Source organism: Cricetulus griseus, assembly GCF_003668045.3.
Source record: "Cricetulus griseus strain 17A/GY chromosome 1 unlocalized genomic scaffold, alternate assembly CriGri-PICRH-1.0 chr1_1, whole genome shotgun sequence".
In the NCBI taxonomy this organism is placed as follows: Eukaryota; Metazoa; Chordata; class Mammalia; order Rodentia; family Cricetidae; genus Cricetulus; species Cricetulus griseus.
Genome location: NW_023276807.1, coordinates 122,489,120 through 122,509,184, shown reverse-complemented (window position 1 = coordinate 122,509,184; position 20,065 = coordinate 122,489,120). Strand labels below are relative to the sequence as shown.

Below are 20,065 nucleotides of genomic sequence, written 5' to 3'. Positions count from 1 at the left end.
ATTCCACAACACCATCACACCAGGAAGAGGTGTCCACATATGAATGTAGGGGGCACCATGCATTTGGGCTGCAGCAGTGGGGATGGACAGTCACTGAGTCAGCCTAGTTTAATAGACTGAACAGGAGAATAAAAGCACAAGTGAGCATGGTAATTCTTCCAGTGACCTGACAACTTAAAATGGGTTTCCTGATGAATGTAGGTGGTGTCTCTCTTGGAGAGGAAACAATTCATATGTATAACCAGAGGACAAGCCCTGCTCATCTCTCTCCATAATCAAGAAGATCATGGGGGCATAATAGTACCTCACAAATAAAAGTCTAAATAGCCATAAATGCTCTGCCCTGGGTCTCAGAAGAGTGTGCTGTTGCAGTATGTGTTTTTCCTTGCCTCTCATGTCTAAGAATCTATCTTGGCCTTGTGCATACCAAGAAAATATGATTCAGAGTGTCTCACTGATTTTCCAGCTGGCAACTGCCCACCTCTGTGTATGATCCTGCTTCAGTTCTGTGAGCCTCACCAGCACTGTTAATGCATTCTTTTATAGGAACCTGCTCTTCATTTGGTCCTCAAAACCAACAAAAGTAGACCAGAAAGACATGCTGACAAGTTTTTCTGGATTTGGAGGTCCAGGAAAAAACCCTCACTATCACACTGCTGATGGAATATCCTCAGATACCGACCACATGGTGTCTACAGGACACATTTCAAACTCGAAGTCTGTAGGACATGTGGCTAGGACCAAGACAGCATCCTGTGCCAATCTTATGGAGCCATTTCTCTGTTGTTGTCCTCCTGCTGTTCCCTCTTCTTGTAGGTTTTAGTGTACTTTATATAGGAACTTCTTATTCCCCCTTCTTTATTAACAATAGCTGAGCATGCCATCTCTAAAACTTTTCCTTCACCCCTGCTTTGACCAAATAATGCACTTTTCCCAACAGCCTCCCCTGGCACTCAATAGCATATCAGATTCAAATAAATCACAGTTGACTTTTAAACCCTCCAGCAATTCATGTCTACCTACATCAACTCCCACGCCCTTCAGTTGCTCTTGTTGCACGAACCCTCTCCCAGCCCTCTTTTCTCCACACTGGCATCTTTACCTTCCTGCCATGCTCTCCCACCCACCTGCACCAACCTCCCCACACTAACTATCAAGCTGCTGATTTGAGGGGAAGCAGAAAATGGTTGAGTCAGGCATCCTGATTCATATTCTTCCCCTCCTCCTTCTGACTATACGACCTTAGAATACAGCAGTGATTGCAATGGATACAAGGCAGGCATTTGTCAGGTGCCTTGTAAGTTAACCCATTTAATGCCAACAGCAACTTCACAAGACAGGATCCACCATGAGGTCCACTTTAAGAATGGACAAACTACCAAACTTCTCTTACCCCTACTCTCCTTAATTAAAAACTTAAAAGCCACTTCCCAGGCATGAAAATTAGGAGATTTATGGCATTCAGTCTACAACCATGTCAGTTTCCTTTTTTCTCATGCCCAGAACCAAGTAGACATTTACATCACTTCCCACAATATCTGTGTGGCTCACAAATCTCCACTCTGCTACATAAGAGTAGCACTCTCCTCCACAGTTAAATACTATTTCTTCTTTCTCTCACAATGCATAAAAGAAGAGTACTAAGGTTCTTTTTTCAGTTATTATTTTAGTTACTTTATCTTCTCTGCCCTAGAAACATATTGAACTTGAGCTCATATCCCCTGCTCTATGAGGATTGGCTGAAAACCCAGACAAGACTCCACCATAAGAAGGGGATGCATCTGCTCATTGTGGAGTGGAAGAAAAACATTTGCACATGTTCACTGAAATTCTTTCGCCAGAGGGACAAGGCTTTCCATTTCATGACACCAGATTCAAAACGCAAATATCACTGGACAGGCTAACATTTGGAAGTCAAATTACTGGTTTTAGATCTTGTCTACCAGCAAGTGTTGGCAGAGATGATGAGAATTCAGACTCACAGAGAGCAGACACAGAGATAGTTGTGTGCTGTTATCTATTGCCCCCAAAACAACATCATTCTTTACCATTTGTAAAGCAATGGCCAGACTGAAAAATACCAGCATCCATACAGGTTTGAAACAGAGAAGACAGAAAAACTTGATTACACACATTCTGTAGCTAACCCAGAAGGTACATCTTAGTGACAAACTGGTCCATTTTGTTGCTGTTTTTATACCCTTGGCTTGATCTGATAATTAATATCCATATATCCACAGTTCTGTAAGCCTTGACAATACTTCACATATTCCAAGGCAAGACTGGAATGTATGTACCATCCTTAAATAAACAGTGTCTCCTTGTAAAGGTAATTTGTCCATCCCAGCAAAGTACATGCAATAATCTCTATATTAATTTTTCTGAAGTAAAGAGAGTGGGGGAAAGTTCAGTATTGTTATAGACAGTCCCAAAGATACTGGAGAGACCATGTCTCCTCATTTTCACACTGTAACTAAGGTCCTCCCTTGAAGGGCCATTGAGACTTACTGATGTAGTCTAAATTATAGAATACATTGAAATCATAGATGGTTCCTCTTGAATCAGGCACCAGAAAACACTAACTAATATCTTGGATGTTTAATCCTCTTTCAGAACTCTCTCAAGCACACAGAAAACTCTATGGCCATGTTTTGAGCTACCCTGTGACATCTACATGGCAAGGAAATCAGAGAGGTCTCGAGCCAGCTAAGCAAGAACTAAAGCCCTTGCTCTGAAAGGCTATCCAAACCAGATCCTTCCAGGAATCACATTAGGAAAGGCAGAAATGAATCATTTCCTTATGGAGGGGAGCTGTTCTATTGAGGTGGCAGCTGTGGCTAACATTGTGACTGCTATCATATGACCTCAAAGCAGACACTCAATAAAACACGCCCAAGATACAGGCCCTAGAAATTGTGAAATACATTATGTGTTTAGATTAAAGCAAGTGTCTTTTGAATTACTTTTGGAAATCTCAAAGGATTTAACTGTGAATTTTTGGGTTAGTAAAAATACATTTTTAATTCTAATATTTTATTTCCTTCTTATTGGAAATCAAAACATAGAAGAAATAATATTATCCCTATCCCCTGAAATTTTTCTAATGCTAACATGAAAATAAGCAATATTCTAGTTTCTATACCTCAGAAATTTAGGTTTGTTAAAAATATTTGGGATTTAGAACATAATTTAATTTAGTAGGATTTTAAATACCCACATAATTACATGTCTTTCTGGTCACATCCACAAGCTGTCATTGGACACTACAGGACTTGTGAGTCACTGGTGTCATTTCGGCCAGTAGGATTTTAAACACCATGAGAAGCCATAGCTCTCTCAGGAAGTAACAGAATTAGTATGTGGCAAGAACCCACATTTCCTCATGGCAGACCATTACTCTTTCTAGTTCAGTACTTTGGAAAACCAAAAAGGCATGGCCGGTTATAATAATCTTGTCTATTTTACCCAAATAAAAATGGAGCATGATTGAAGAAAAATGAAAATGCCCTACAGCAGGGAAGCATCCCTGATTCCTCATCATCTTCCACTCACAGGAGGCATCTCCAAAGAGCACAGCTAATTGACGGGCCAGTTTATAAACATTGCTGATTTCACAAATACATTTCAAGTCAAGAGCTCTCTTTGGGGTTAACTTGCTCTCTTCATAGGTTAATTTAAATCGCAGTGAAAATTTAGCTTGAAAGGATAATTACAATATTTCACCCCCTTTTATCTCAGGTTATGTAAATGAGGCTTTAATCTTTTCACAGTTCATATTATATTAATACAGGGAATAAAAAGACCTCAAAATATCATGCACTGTCAATCATTCTAGAAGAATATGCTCACGCAATCGTAGTGAGTACAAATTGGACTAATTCCCATAATTGTGTGTTGTGTGTATTATCAACAAGTCAACAGATGGGCTTATAGCTTGGCAGGTTCTCAGATGGGCAGAGCAAACTGCCATTTTTACCAGATTGCAAGGCTTTGGGGGGTTTTGACATTTCTCCAATATCAAGAGTATTTATTGAAAAACTAGGGATAGCCCCAGAGAAACAAATTCAACTCATGCCCCCTTTTAACCTACAATTTTCACATCCTGCCAAAGGTAATGAAAGCCCTAACCCTGAGTGACAGACCTCGACTGCCGCCTTATCCTCCACTTCACACCACAGCTCTTGTGGGAGACTCTGTCATTCACAGTGTTGAATAGTGAAATGTGATGGTTAGAGAAACGTGGCATCATCGTCGACTTTAATAAATATCAGGAGGAGGTTGGCAGATAAGCCATAACCCCAGGGAATTAAAAAAACACAGTCAAAATACTGTTTTCCACCCACACAGTATTAACCCAACACCGTGTATTTATATTAGAGTTGAGAGACAAACAGAGAGAGAAACCAGCTTTCCATTATGCCTCAAGTCCAGGTTCAAAGTCTAATTCCCCCAGAAATCCTTTCATGATTATCTTTTTTGAATTCCAAGTAATTGCTTCTTCAAGTAAGTAAACACAAAACAGTGTAAGATAATATGTAGTCATTGTTAATATGTCTGTGAATAGACAGGATAGCCTCAAATTCTAGTTCTTATACTTACTAGTTACCAGCTAGGAACATGGGTCTTAACTCCAAAGTCTTTTTTCCCGCTAAATAACAAAAAGCATAGTCTGCCTTATTGTGAGACAATCGTTGGAAAAATGGCAATCCAAGTATATGCATGTATGAAAATATCACAATTAAACTCAGTAGCTGTGCAATGCACCTATGCCAATGTTTTCAACCACTCTGTGCACTTGAATGTTTACAGCATGCCAATGAGGCATATTGTCCAGTTTGATCCTTCAGTGTAGATTTCATGTCAACAATCTGAATGATATACACAAGCATCATTTGACATGAGGAACAACCAAGGCTCAAAGTAATTAAATATATAACCAGTTCTCACCACACGGTTGGTGAGCCTCAAAGTCACGACTGAGCTGTAGAATAATGGGACTCAAACCTCCAAGCCACACTTCTATGAAATATCAACACTTAAATATTTCTGAAAGGCACTGTCTTCCATCGTCAATGGTTTAGTACACCTGAGTGCATGCACACCTCTTGCCTGTGCTGCCCCATTAAGCATCCCTGATGTAAGTAACTGTTACTGATTCTTCCTAGCTTCCCAATGCCCTGCTTAACATTTAACCTCTAATAGATGCTTAAGATAATTTCAGCTTCTCACAGGAACTATTACCTTCCATTAAGGAAAGCTGTCTACTCATACAGAAAGGCCACAAGTCTCCTTGAGCAAAGGAAAGTGTTGAAAGATGAGCCAGCCCAGTCGTGGGTCTTGAGCTGTCAAGTAGAAATGGAACTGAGATTCTGCCAGAGGCATCTCCAGCCTGTCAGTCAGCACACATATATTGATTATCTTCTGGATGCTAAACTAATCCCACGATATCTGCTGCTGCCAAGCTGTGAAGTCAGGGTGACTTCTGCCGTTCTGAAGGAACTGTGCAAATGATGATCTAACCCTAAAGAACTCTGGGAAACCTCTATTTCAAGTTGTCCATAAAAGTTGATAACTCTCTAGCATGATAAGTACCCTCAAAAATATATTTTTTATTCCCACCAAGTAAAAGAAGTGTGTGGATGCTAATTGTCTCTAAAACAACTAATTCTAAGAATCAGAAATGAGGAACCATTAAAAACTGGTAACTTCATTTTGCCTTGCTTTTTTCGTATCACTATAAAGAAATTTGTTAGAAGACATAGGAAAAGGAAAAAAATACTCATGGGAAGAATAAAAAGAAGAGTGAATGAAAATAACTTTCTACATGCGTAAGTATGAACCCTAACTCAAACTAAATACAAAATTAGCTGAAAATCAGTGGCCTGGGTGTAAAAGTTAAGATGGTGTAACTTTAAGTATAACAAAGAGAAACATGACCTCCTGTTGGGAGAATACACTCATCAATAGGAAAACAAAAGTGTGGGCAACAAAATGATAAGGAGGCAAATCTAAGTTCACAAATGTGTCCAGGTGCAATGAGAGCACACGGTGGAAGAAAGCATGCTCAAGACAAGTGTGTCACACAGGATGAATTTCCAACTATATTTCTCTAAAATATGCAAAGAAAAGAATTCTTACTTATCAAAAATAGAATCAATACAATGTCGAAAATGTGCAAAGCCTTTGAGTAGACAAGATAAACAACAGCCACGAAGCCCACAGGAAAACATAGTCAACACCATCAGTCATTTGGGAAATGTAAATGAAAACCATAATGAGCTACCAGCTTACACATACTAAAATGGTTTTAATGAGATAAATTATTTATGAAACAAAAAGTAACAAATGGTTAGTATGTGGAGAAGAGTGAGCACTGTATCACTTGGAGTATAAAATGTGAGCCTGCTTCAATAAACAGTTAAATAAGTCCTTGGAAAGCTTGAACTGGATTACTGTATGAACCAGCAATCCCTCCTGTTTATACACCCTAAGCAACTGAGCACAAGGACAGGGTGCAAACAAAGTTGTAATACAATATTCAAAGCAGGAACAATAACAAAGGTCAGAAGCATCACACACTGTTGTAAATGCCTGATTGGAATATTGTTCAGCTTCATAAAAGAATAGGGTCCCAACACATACTACCAAATGGAAGAACCTCAGAAACATTATGCTAAGTGAAATATACCAGATAAAATAGAACAATGACTGTATGACTCTATTCATAAGAATTATCCGTTACTGGAGACCTCAGAAGAAATGATTAGAAATTAACAGGTTCTTTTTAAAGGAAGCAGAGAAGATGGACAGTTAGGGCTTAACGCTTATGGAGCTGTGTCAATGAAAGAGGTGATAAAAAGACTTAGAAACAAGAAGGGGGAAAGATTGTGATAGGGAAACCCACAAAGACTGCTGACTTGAGCTTGTGGGAGCTCATGGACTCTGAACAGACAGCTAGGAAGGCGGTATGGGACTGACCTAGGCCCTCTTCATCTGGGTGACAGTTGTGCAGCTTGGTCTTTTGTGGGGCCCCTAGCAGTGGGACCAGAACCTATCCCTGACGCATGAGCTGCCTCTTTGGAAACTATTGCCTATGGTGGGATGGTGGGATGCCTTGTTCAGTCTCGATTCAAGGGGAGAAGCTTAGTCCTGCCTCAACTTGATATGCTATGCTTTGTTGATTCCCATGGGAGTCCTTATCTTTTCTGAATGGAAATGGAAGAGGAGTGAATGGGGAGGGAGTTAAAAAGAGGAGAAGTGGGGGGAGGGAGTGGAAGGAGAGAAGGGATGGAAAACTGGTTGGTATGAAATTTAAAAATGATTTTTAAAAATTTAAATAAAAAAGCCTTAGAAAGAGTGGTGGCAGTTGTCCAGCACTGTGAATATAATTAGTGCCATCAAATTGTATTCCTAAAAGTGGTTAAACTACACCATTTATGTTGCATATGTATTTATAACAGTAAACATTATATATAAGGATAAAAACAAAATCAGTGAGTGGAATGTTGCCCTTCCCAATTCAAGCAGTGTTCTCAGCCAACTTTCATAAACATCGGCAGTATATTACCATGGTGATGTGTGTGCCAGGAGACCCGAGCGATCCCGGTGGTCCTCTCTACAGCCTCTTTCATCACTTCCCGACTCCCCTGTGTAAACACAATCTCTGGTACTCAGCCAAGAATCTGTTCCTTCTTCTGAATTTTCTCCATGATGAAAGGGCCACAAAACTAAGTTCAATTGAAACTATTTCATGAAATGACAGAACCAAGTTATCATCAGTAGACTCTGATTCATTCAGGAACCTACAGGGTAAAAGAACACCATCAGAATTCTGCTCCAAGGTATGTAATGAAAATGGTTTACAGCAAAATGCTATTTTCCTCCTGGGGATCAATTGCAGTTTGTTTTCAATATCTTACATAAACTTCCCCCAAGCAAAGAGGTGTAATAAGTAAAAACATATATTTAGACCCTTAAATGTCTCCTCAAAATGACAAAATATTGACTTTTACTTGTATAAAGATAGTGGGGGATTAGAAATGTCCTTGTAATCCATTTTACCTAATACAACCACACGACAATGAACAAGAAGATAAAACCATCACAACCACAGCCAGATGGGAATCTTGGTAAACATTTTGTGGAAAATGTCAGAGGAGAAAGGACTTTAACTCTGCTGTTCATAGTGAGTGATCAACACTCTTTTTTTGTTGGTTTGTTTTGATTTTTTGTTTTTTATTTTTTTATTTGAATTAGAAACAAGATTGTTTTACATACCAACCAATCCCAGTTCCCACTCCCTTCCCTCCTCCCCTATCACCGCCCCCCCAACTAAAACCCGACCTATCACATATCCTTTCTGCTCCCCAGGGAGGGTGAGGCCTTCCATAGGGAGCCATAAGAGTCTATCATATACTTTGGGATAGGGCCTAGGCCCACCCCCGTGTGTCTTGGCTCAGAGAGTATCCTTCCATGTGGACTGGGCTCCCAAGGTCCACACCTTGGGATAAGTACTGAACTACTATAGGAGGTTCTGTAAATTTCCAAGGTTTCCTCACTGAAACCCATGTTCCTGGGGTCTGGATCAGTCCCATGCTGGTATCCCAGCTATCAGTTTGGGGACCAAGAGTTCCCCAATGTTCAGGTCAGCTGTTTCTGTGGATTTCACCAGCTTGGTCTGGACTCATCTGCCGATCATTCATTCTTCTCTGCAACTGGATTCCAGTTCAGTTCAGTGATTAGTTGTGGGTGTCTGCTTCTACTTCCACCAGATGCTGGATGAAGGCTATTTAGGACAGTCTTCAATCTCATTGTCAGGGGAGGGCATTTAAGGTAGCCTCTCCACTATTGCTTAGATTGTTAGTTGATGTCATCTTTGTAGATCTCCAGACCTTTCCCTAGTGCCTGATTTCTCTGTAAACCTAAAATGTCTCCCTCTATTATGGTATCTCCTTTCTTGTTTTCTTCTATTTTTCCCCTGACTTAACCTTTCTGCTCCCTCATGTCCTCCTCACCCCTCCTCTTCTCCCCTTCTCATTCTCCTAGCTCCCTCCCCCCACCTCCCTTGCTCCCAATTTGCTCAGGAGATCTTGTCCCTTTCCTCTTCTCCAGGGGACCATGTATGTCTCTCTTAGGGTCCTCCTTGTTTATTAGCTTCTCTGGCAGTGTGGATTGTAGGCTGGTATTCCTTTAGTGGGCAACACTCTTTAAAAAGGCTTGTTATGGGAGTTAGGGACATAGCTCAATGACTGAAATGCTTCTCGGTCCCTTGGACCCATGTAAAAGCCATAGGCAACAGCTCACATGTGTGTAAGCCTAGGGCATGCCTAAAGGGTGGAGGTCGGGGGTGAAGATGAGGCACACAATGGTGAACAAGAGAGACTATCTCAAACAAGATGGAAGGTAAAGACAGCCACTGGAGGTTGTCTACTGACCTCCACACACATGCTGTCACGGTAGCACAGATACACATGCATGCACACACACATAAATACAAGAAAGAACATCCACAATAAGGCATAGTATTAGTAAAGCTTATTTGTAACAAGGGTATTTATACAGAGAGTTCAAATCCATATTTTATTTATTTTTCTTTTATTGAACATAGTTTTTTTCTTATATGTTATATCTTTATTATGATTTCCCCTCCCTCTACTTCTCCCGGTTCCTCCCCACCTCCCCTCTCATCTGAGTCCACCCCTTTCTCATTAGAACTCAAATCCCAACTTTCAAGGCTACAAACAAAAACCCATTCTTGATAAAATTCGGTTATTTATCAACAAATAAAATTTTAACATCTATTATGTGTGAGATACTTTAAAGAAAAGAAAGGGCTTTTGAAGAATCAATCTTTTCCTTAACACTGGCTATTCACAACTTCATCTTCTCACTTCACACTCTCTGGGCACACATACTCACTCACTCATCACGGGTTTGTATTCTCTCCTCCCCCAAAGCTAGACTCCACAAAAGTCTCAACCATCTACTGGTTCTCTACCTCCAAGGACTAAAGCAAAGCTTGACTTGTAGTTTAAATGCTTATAACTTATTGACTGAAGAAGAATGGTCAACAGATATTTGCTGATGAATCAAGTTGAACAGCACTTACTGAATAGGCCTTTATCTCTAAGATCTCCAAATAGCCATCAGAAGTAAGGGTCTCCCTTTCTAGGAAGGAAACATTGGAGGTCATGTGCAGAGCTCAACAAAGATGCGTTCTCACACCCAGTTTTTGTGCACATGCTCTTTTTGTTTTCCTTTCACCGTTTTCCATGTCAACTCCACAAAGATGTTAGACATGCTTAGTCTGCAGTGCCTTGAAAAGGATGACACTTCATCATGCATTCACTGCATAGCAGGTTTGTTTGCCTTTGTAATCATGCTTAAAGGGGATACCTTCTCACTGACTTACTCGCCAAGGGTGACATGGGCTTTGATGCATTATTGCTTTGGACTTCGCTCTCATATAAATATTATTTGGTGCTTACAATAATGAAAAATAGCTAATTTGTGTGCTGGGTGTTATTTTTTTAATGTCTTAAAAATGTCTTTCTCAGCCGGGCATTGGTGGCGCTCGCCTTTAATTCCAGCACTTGGGAGGCAGAGGCAGGCAAATCTCTGTGAGTTCAAGGCCAGCCTGGTCTCCAGAGCGAGTACCAGGATAGGCTCCAAAGCTACACAGAGAAACCCTGTCTTGAAAAACAAAAAAAAAAAAGTCTTTCTCACCAGAAAGAAGTAAGCAAAGCCATGGGCCAGACTAGCCCTTGCAGATCATTGGGGGGTAAGGAGGGGCGGGGGGGGGGGGGGGGGAGGTGGATGTGCTCTCTGAACATAGACAAGGCCTTCAGAGGAGCCATCCGACAACTGCAGACTAAGCATTAACTTTTCCATAGTTAATGCTTCTGAGACCTGAAGCCAATTAGTAATTGCTACTAATGTTTCTGAGTCAGGCATACACTTGAATTTCAGTTATGTCTAACTATAACAAGGAGTAATTTTCCTAAACAAGTTGGTTAAAACTTCGTTAAGTCTTAAGGACCTCATCTCTTCATAAGCTTGTATGAGGGGATTGGAGATTTAGCTCGGTGGCAGAGCACTTACCTAGTAATCTCAGGGCCCTGGGTTCAGTCCCCAGCTCTAAAAAGAACAAAGAAAGGAGAAAAGAGAAAGGAGGAGGAGGAAGTGGAGAAGGAGGGAGAGGAGGAGGAGGAACAGGAGGAGGAGGATCAACTGCTTGTTTGAGGAAATAAGAGGGAAATTCCTGACACAAGTAAACACTCTAACAGATGTTGCAACGGGGAAAATGGCAGTGGAAGTGGTGGCCAGAAGGTGACAGTAGGCATGGAATTCTAGGGCCATTACACAGTTAAGGACTGGTTCAGAAAACCATGTTCTGGGGAGCAGGGAAGCATGAGGGATAGAACAGTGGTGTGGGACTCAAGGCAACTACCATATGCCCACTGCACATATGTGAGAAAACCAGTATCACACCCATTTCAGATGTGAGGACCAGGAAGTTTGACATCATTTGTCAAAAGTCACTTAGCTGGCAGGGAGGAGAGTCGGCATTCCAATCCCCTTGAGTCTTTGTGATTCCAAATTCAGGGTCAATTTAACATCAAAGCCCAGTTGTTGATAAGTCTAGCTGATCTTTCAACATAGTTCTAAATCCAATCATTAGAGTGACCCATTCAGGCAGGCTTCACAAGGCAAAAAGATTGAAGTGCTATAAATTCTTTTTAATGGCCAATCAATCATGGCAGCCTTCTGTGGCCATATTATCACCATCTTTCATGTTGCACTCATACACTCAGGCTTCCCCTCAGCCTTCCCCAGCAGCTAGAAGTCACTCTCCGATGATAACATTCAGCTCCATTGACATTATCAGGTAGCTGGTGACATTCAATTAGTGAAAGGCTGGGTTCTTCTATTAAAAACACTCCAGGAAAGATCTCTGGATCTCTGCAAAGTGACCACAAACCTGAGTGGCATTTATACTCATGCTAAACAAAACAGAGCTTTAGGCTTTGACAACAGTCACTTTGTATTTCAGCTTCTAGTGTCTAAGGTAAGGGTCTCCTGATGCCATTGTTCATGTTCTGCCATGTTTATAACTTCCGATGGGTTCACTTGAAATGTGCCAGGCTCTCGGAGCATGAGTTACTGTTCCAAAGAATACCATATATGTCAAAGAATACAAATGTAACTCAGTCATAGTTAGGAAAAACTATAGACTTGCCAGAAGACTGAAACAAGGAGTGGACATCTCATGAGGTATGAAGTGGTGCTCTGAGGTTCTGATGACCAGATTCGTTTCTCTCTCTCTCTCTCTCTCTCTCTCTCTCTCTCTCTCTCTCTCTCTCTCTCTCTCTCTTCTCTCTCTCTCTCCCCTCTGTGTGTGTGTGTGTGTGTGTGTGTGTGTGTGTGTGTGTGTGTGTGTGCACTCACATTGTAGGTATGGTATATACACACATGCGAGTGGAAGTATGTGCACCTGTAAGTATACAGCAGAGGCCAGAGAAATCTTCTGGTCCTCTGCTTTATCATCCCCTGCATCTTTTCTTGAGATAGGGTCTCACTGAACCTGAGGCTAAGCTGTTGACCAGGAAGCCCCAACAATCCTCCTGCCTCTGTCTCCCCACAGTGCTGGGGTTACAGCATGCATGACCACACACATCTTATTATGTGGGTGCTGAGATCCCCTCCTGTGTATACAACAAGTGCTCTTACCCACTGAGCCATCTCTAGCTCCAGAGTTTTCCTTTTTTAGATGGATTGATTTAATTATAATTTCTATATTGTTTCTGAGAAAAGAAAACAAAATACAAATTAATTCCTTATAAGAAACAAATTCTTTCTGGGATTTTTGGGTCTACACCAAAGTTTCTTATACAAATACTATGAGAATTACGTATTTAATTTTAAATTTTTTATATTTTCTAATGTTTTTAAATGACATTCATTTTAATGACATTTCATGTAAGCAAGTATGTCCAAGTACTTTCCTTTAAGCATATAATCAATGCACATGCTTATTTACAAATTGTTTTCATTTTTATATAGTAAGCCTTTAAAGTATGATATGCATTTTACATTCCTAGTACATGTCATCTGACATGGTAAGTTTTCATGGCAAATAATATTTCTATATTTATACTTCATAAACTAAAAACTTAGAAAAGGAAGTTCCAATGTTCCAGTTGCTCTAACAGAGTTGAGTCTCTCCAAATGTTGCATATGCATCTTTAAGTCTATATTAATTAAACGTTAAGTAAAACCCAATTTCTCGGTCACTAGACACACCTTAAGCTCTCTGTAGCTACATGCAGACAAGCACAGGTATGCATTCAAAGTCTTGTGTATAGACTGACATAAAACACAATATCCGAAGAAAACTTCAAGTCTCTCATTGACAAAGCTGCCAACACCCAGCTCAGGGTAAAGCCCAGGGTACCCATAGACTGGGCCCTGAGTGTCCCCAGGCTACTCGCTACCTATATTAATTCCCATGGATAGGAATTTGATTTGGAGACCTAACAAGTTAATACTCATAAGCAAGAGTCCAAAATTCAGGAAACATTTTTCTTGATTAGGAGCAATATGTATGTTTTAAAGCTGGTGTTGTCAGAATTTGAGAATGTCTTCTTTAGGATTAAGGAGATCATTTGAAGACATCCACAGTCATGTAGGAGGTATTGAGAATTCCAAGACTATGGTTTTTCCTTCTCATCAATGTCCTGCGTCTTCGAGTTTCAACCACAATATATGGAAATATTTTTATTACATCTGTAGTGAAGTACTTGACTTTTTCTCTTGTCATACATTACCTGCTAAACATACAGTATGACACCATTTACATGGCGTTTAGTTTACATTGTATTATTCATTTAAGTAACCCAGAGATGATTTAAAGTATGTAGCAGAATTGTAGAGGTTATATGCAAGCACTGTACCATTTATACAAAGGACCTGAGCATTCTTAGATATTAGTATCCTTAGGGGTCCTAGAGCCAATGCCCTACAGATTCAGAGGGAATAAATACTATCTAAAATTTAAAATATGAATATAAAAGCATCCTAATTTATTCTTATCAAACCACTATAACCTTCGTGTCAGCGCCTAAAGAATCTTTCAAGGATACGTTTTAAAAATACAAATTAAATTAAATTGAAAATGTCAGATTTCATGTATGAAAAGATTCAGGAACTTGCCAGTGAGATTTTGAAAAGCCTTTTTGCAATTTTCTTCTACATTCTCTTACCTCTCTGGTCCTGCAATATAAACAGAACAACTGAAGCTACTAATGTCAAAAGGAATATAATATGGAACTAAATAAATTAAAATTGGAGGAGGGAGAAGAGGAGGCTTTATCAGAATTCCCAAAATTGTCCCCATTTTTCTACTAATGAAAAATGCTGGATTTGCCTACAAATCAGTCTTCAAGATACCGTCTGGCTCAATGAAATTAAGTCATCTGTGACTGGTGTGGAATTTTCATTGAGTAGGACCTTCAGAGAAGATCCGTCTAATCTCTGGTAGATTTCCCAGCAGTCAGGGGTGTTTAGCTACACCATGGGGTGTGCAGAATAAATAAAGGTTAAATGATTATCAAAATGTGACCAACATCTGAGCAAACAGCATGCACCTTCACAGGAGGGATATCAGTATTAAGGCAAAACACACTTGACTTTGGAAATGAATCTGTCGGGGACAGCTGCTCTACACTCCTCACTGGGAACCTCTTCCAGAGAATTGGGTCCAGAATAGTCCCTCAACACCCGGCCCAGCCTCCTGTGGTTCCTGGGACTGAATATAACCATTTGACAGTCTTTCCTGCCTTGCCCATCATCATTCACTTTCATGACGAGAAATATCAAATAGAATGGTATTTGAGTGCCTACATCCCCTTTAGAGGGGATTACACGTGAAAACAATGATGTTTGTGTAATGTTAGGATAAGGACTCTGGAAGAGAGAATGTTTTTTATCTCTTGGTGTCCACTATTAAGCTTGGTAGAAAACAATTAGAGCAGACAATACAGAAAGCATGAGATCTTTCCCAACCAGAGTTAATGGAGTGAACTCACTGTATGACAAGCAGTTTAAACAGCCTGAATTATCTCACTTAATCCATGTAAGACCCCATGGAGTCAGCCCTCTTATTAACCTTAGTTTTCAAATAAGGAAACAATGACATTGAGAAAGCAACTTGCCCAGGGTCATACAACTAAGAAATGGGAGAGCTGAGTGAGGCCCAGTTGGTTCCAGATACTCCCTTAACAGAAGTGCTACAGTGCCACCCTCTGGTCCTCGTGGAAAACATCACTTGTCAATGAAATGCCGTACCTTGGATGGAAGGTTTGTGTTCCCCAAAAATCTGTTTGTTGAAAGGTAATCCCCAGTGGAAGAATGTCTGAGCATGGGTCCTTGGAAGGAGGTTAAGTCAAAAATTTATGGCCCTCAAGAGTGGGAATAATTTACTTATAACAGGAGCATCCAATAGGTCCTCCTGCAAGGAGGCATTATAGTGACAAAACAGTTCATGGCTTAGGAAATGGACTCCTTCTGGTTACTTAATTAATGTACAGCTACCTTGAACCTGAACTTCTCAGACTATGGGACTTTGAAAAATAAATTTTTGTGGTTTAAGCCACCTAGTGTATGGGGCTTCTTTATAACAGCCAAAACAGACTACAGTGCCAATCATATTATATAAGCTTAATCAAAATTTAAGCCTGTGGGATGAAGGAGTTCATTAGAGGGGATGAATATTGACTTCTTTTAAGCGTGAATATTTGAGAGTTACACACCAGGCACATAAGGAACCTTGAGATTAGTGCTACACAACCAACAAAACCTAGAGGGGAGAGAATGAAGAAATAACAGAAATTATATAAGCTTTAAGGGCAGAAGCTCAAAATCTAAATGTAGTTTAAAAAGAGTAATACAATCCATACAAGTAATATTATACAGAATAAGATTGTATTTATGTATTTAGAAATAAATATGAATATACAGATATGTGTCTAACTACAATTAATGAAATAAGAGGCCATGAATTTGAAAAGGAGCATGGAATGGTATATGGGAGGGTTTGGAGAGAGGAAAGGGAATTGGGAAATGATGTAATTATATTATAATCTCAAAAAATAAAAATTCATTTTTTAGATGATACTGCAGTCGGATCCTGTCAACAGCTGCATCCCTCAGCTAAGTTCTGTGGTTGTCCATGGATCACTTTCCCTTCCAGAAAGATACACTCTGGCATGGCTGCCTCTGATGGTGTCATCAAGGTACTCAATGATATGAAGATGTGCAAGTCTTCAATGCCAATGTAAAGAAACTCAAGAAGGCAGTGCTATTCTGCCTGAGGACCAGAACATCATTCTGGAGGGGAGCCCGGGGATCCTGGTAGGAGATGTGGAACAGACTGTGGAGGACTCCTTCATCACCTTGGTCAAGATGCTGGCAGACAAGGACTATGGCTATGCTCTTGACAACTCAAGCTAGAGACCAAGGAGAGCAAGAAGTGAGGCCCTGGTGTTTATCATCTGGGCACCTGATAATGCAGCCCTTTAGAGCCGTGCCAGCTCTAAGGAAGCCATCAAGAAGAGACTGATATGAACTTAGAAACCAAGAAGCCTTCTCGATGTCACATTATTAGAGTCTGAGTCTCTAAACCTGGCCCACATTCAGGGAGAATTTGTCTGTTTCTTCAGCATTTAACTCAGTACCTAGTCCATGCTAACCACTGGACAAGTCATTATAGCACATCGCATAGAAAGCATCTAAATTAAAGCTCCCTAAAAGACCATTTGTCTGGGGATCATTAATGATGCATCCCTAGGACTTTAGAGTACAGCTCACATGATGGATGCTGTTATCTTTAATGAGTACGAAGAGCCACACTCCGTGATTGCACTCCAGCCATACATGGCCAATGATAGTCATTAGCAGTACCAGGAAATCATGTAACTGTTGACCATATTCCCTCAGATTTGTAACAGAAATGTTTTTGTCTATTGACTTTCCACTTTTTAGGGACTCATAAAACTACAATTTAACATTTATTTATGAAAGTATAATATCCATGAAAAATGTATGAGCATGTCTTCATGGTTAAACCAAATGAGTAGATTGACATGATTAATAAATAAAACTTGGGAATTATAAAGTTATGGAAAAGTGTGAGAGCTCACTAGTAATGTTTATAAATCAGTATTGTCTAATAAAGTTACTTAATAGTTTTCATATTAGAAAAAATAAGGCTGACAGGGATCATGCATAAATTACAAACAAACTGCTACAGATGGGTCAAGGACCCCTGCACCCTGGCAGAAAAACTAGGAGGCAGTGCAGTCATCTTCCTGGAGGGTAAGCCTTTGTGAGCCACCTCTATCCCCATGCCTGGAGCATCTAGCAGCCCTAGACCTGCTCTTGGCAGGTTACATGCTACCCATTTCCTGCCAGACTGGAGGGGTTGGGGGAACCCAGCAGGGAAAGAACAACCTCTTCATCCCAGTTTCCCCTTCTCCCCAGACCATAGTACTCTCTTCATCCTCTATGGTTCTGGTCATCTCAACCTGCTGTTGATCTTGTGATTCTTCTAGGGTTGAAACAGACCAAGTCCTCTTCCAGGCATGTAGTTTTGCAAAGTTTTCATTTTTAGATGACACCCCTATTCCTCATCCCTCCCCATGCCATGCTGCCAATTTTTAACCACAATAGTGGTTTGTCTGTTTAGTTCTGTGTGTAAATGGGATGCTATGGAAATAACATCCCAGTGCCAGCTGGATGTCCTCTTTTTCCTCTTGATCTTGGCCATTTCTAGAAACAGGACCCTTAAGAGACCTTTAATGTAAAAAAATGTCTGGGTGGTGCTGACCTGAAACCCAGCACTCAGGAGGAAATGGGAGGCCAAGTTAGAGACCAACCTGGTCTACAGAGTGAGTTTCGGGACAGCTGGGACTACACAGAGAAAACCTGTCTCAAAAAATGTAAAGATAAATGATAGTGTCGTTAGTTACTTAGTGTTTTGCAGTAAGGAGTAGAGTCTTTGTGGTGATCATGAATCTTACAGTAAAAAGTCACTTAAATGTATATATTTTCCCTTGTCATCAAATCAAATGAAAGTTAAACTCGTAGATTTTGAGTTTTAAATGTAATAATTTATACAGATACTCAAATTTTACACTTAACTTTGTTACACTTTGAATTTCTCCAACAGTTCTATCTTATTTTACTTAATTCAAAGGAAAATATCTAAAATGATAGTCACTGATATTGATGATGTTTGTTTCTGAAAGGTAGCATTAGTTCTATAATTATTACTATAACTCTTGCTATAATTAGAAGGACATTTATTTAATAGTCACACACATAGGGTCAGATGTGGAGGTGCACACCTTTAATCCCAGCACTCAGGAAGCAGAGGCAAGTTCATCTCTCAGAGTTCAAGGCCATCAAGTCCAGCCCACTCTACAGTTTACATAGTGTGTTCCAGGACAATCAGGGCTATATAGGAAGACAATATCAAACACACCCACACACACACCCACACCCACACACACACACACACACACACACACACACACCACAAACTAGTGACCAGTTACAAGGCTATAAATTTCTTGCCAGGTAGTAGTGGTGCACACCTTTAATCCCAGCACTCAGAAGGCATAGACAGGTGGATCTCTGTGAGTTCAAGTCCAGCCTTGTCTACAGAGCAAATTCCAGGACCGGCTCCAAAGCTATACATAGAAACCCTGTCTCAAAAAGCCAAAAAATAAAACAAAACAAAAATCCTCTTGACACCAAGCATGGTAGCTCACACCTGGAATCAAGACAAAGAGAGCCATGTGCAAGCCTGAAAACGACATCCATGAGGACAGCAAAAGCAGTCTAAGGCCCCAAGGACAGACAGAACCATGAAGCATGTACAGGTCTTTTGACCCTGAACCAAGTGTTTAGTAAGTAGGTTGGCATGTTAACTTCCCATTGCATAACACATTGGAAATGATCAAATTTGCTCTTTTAATTCATTTTAATTTTTCCATATCCTACCCTACTACCACCAACCTCTCAGAACAACTTCTGTGAACTTACAGCATATATATTGTGCTCAAATTCGAGGGAACCTCCCAGAACAGCGACTGCCCAAGTGGGGCATACTAAACTCTTGTTTGACTAAGCTAATGGAAACGTTGAAAGTTTTATTGACATTAAGCCCTCTCAAAATCATCTGGCAATCTGGCTGAAAGCACATATACTGTGTGAATCTCCTTCTTTAATGAGGCAATTAATCGTGAGAATTAGCAAACTTCCCTGAGAACCAAGTCTGTTGCTGTGAAAACACAGCTCCAGGCCTCTCCCGAAATCCCCAGTCAAGAAAGCAACACCTCAAAGTGGAGGAAGCCTGGAGTGATTGACAGCTCTGGTTATTGATTTTGGATTTTGAGAACAACTCCCAGGGGGCTGGTATCAGCGAGGCAGAGGCAGAATTTGATGAGGCAGATGGGACCCTGAGGGAAAACCTCATAAGGCAGAGTGTGGAAGTGCCCTTTCCCTGACCCTAGAAGGTGTGATAAGAGATGGTCTCTTTCTCATTTTAACAGGGATTCATTCCCACCAGGCTGCATCTGCAGAAGATGACAGCCCAAGAGAGACTTGCTCTTTGTGGAAAGGGGGAGGAAAAAGCTTCTTACAGGCAAACTTTCAAATTGCCACCAACAGCAAGCATGTGCTTTGGGAAGACAGTGGGAAGGATACACGTGGTGCATCTGAGATCCAGGATTTTAGTTGTTAGACATGTTGAAGGGACAAGTGTTGTCTGTCTGTCTGTCTGTCTGTCTGTCTCTCTCTCTCTCTCTCTCTCTCTCTCTGTGTGTGTGTGTGTGTGTGTGTGTGTGTGTGTGACAGTGTGTACACTGTCATCTGTATGTCAATAGAATCCAGCAATGATTTGATAGTTGGTTCTTTGTAAAAGAGGACCCCCTCGCCCAAAATATTCACAAGTATCATCAGGGACAGATGGCAGGACAATGCTAAACAAATGAAACAGCAGGCT

General features: G+C 40.5%; 1 pseudogene; it reads left to right on the top strand.

Annotated features, from left to right (window-relative positions):
- The first annotated feature begins 15,331 nt into the window (after positions 1 to 15,331).
- LOC100751327 lies at positions 15,332 to 17,387 on the top strand (annotated as a pseudogene).
- Positions 17,388 to 20,065: the final 2,678 nt, after the last annotated feature.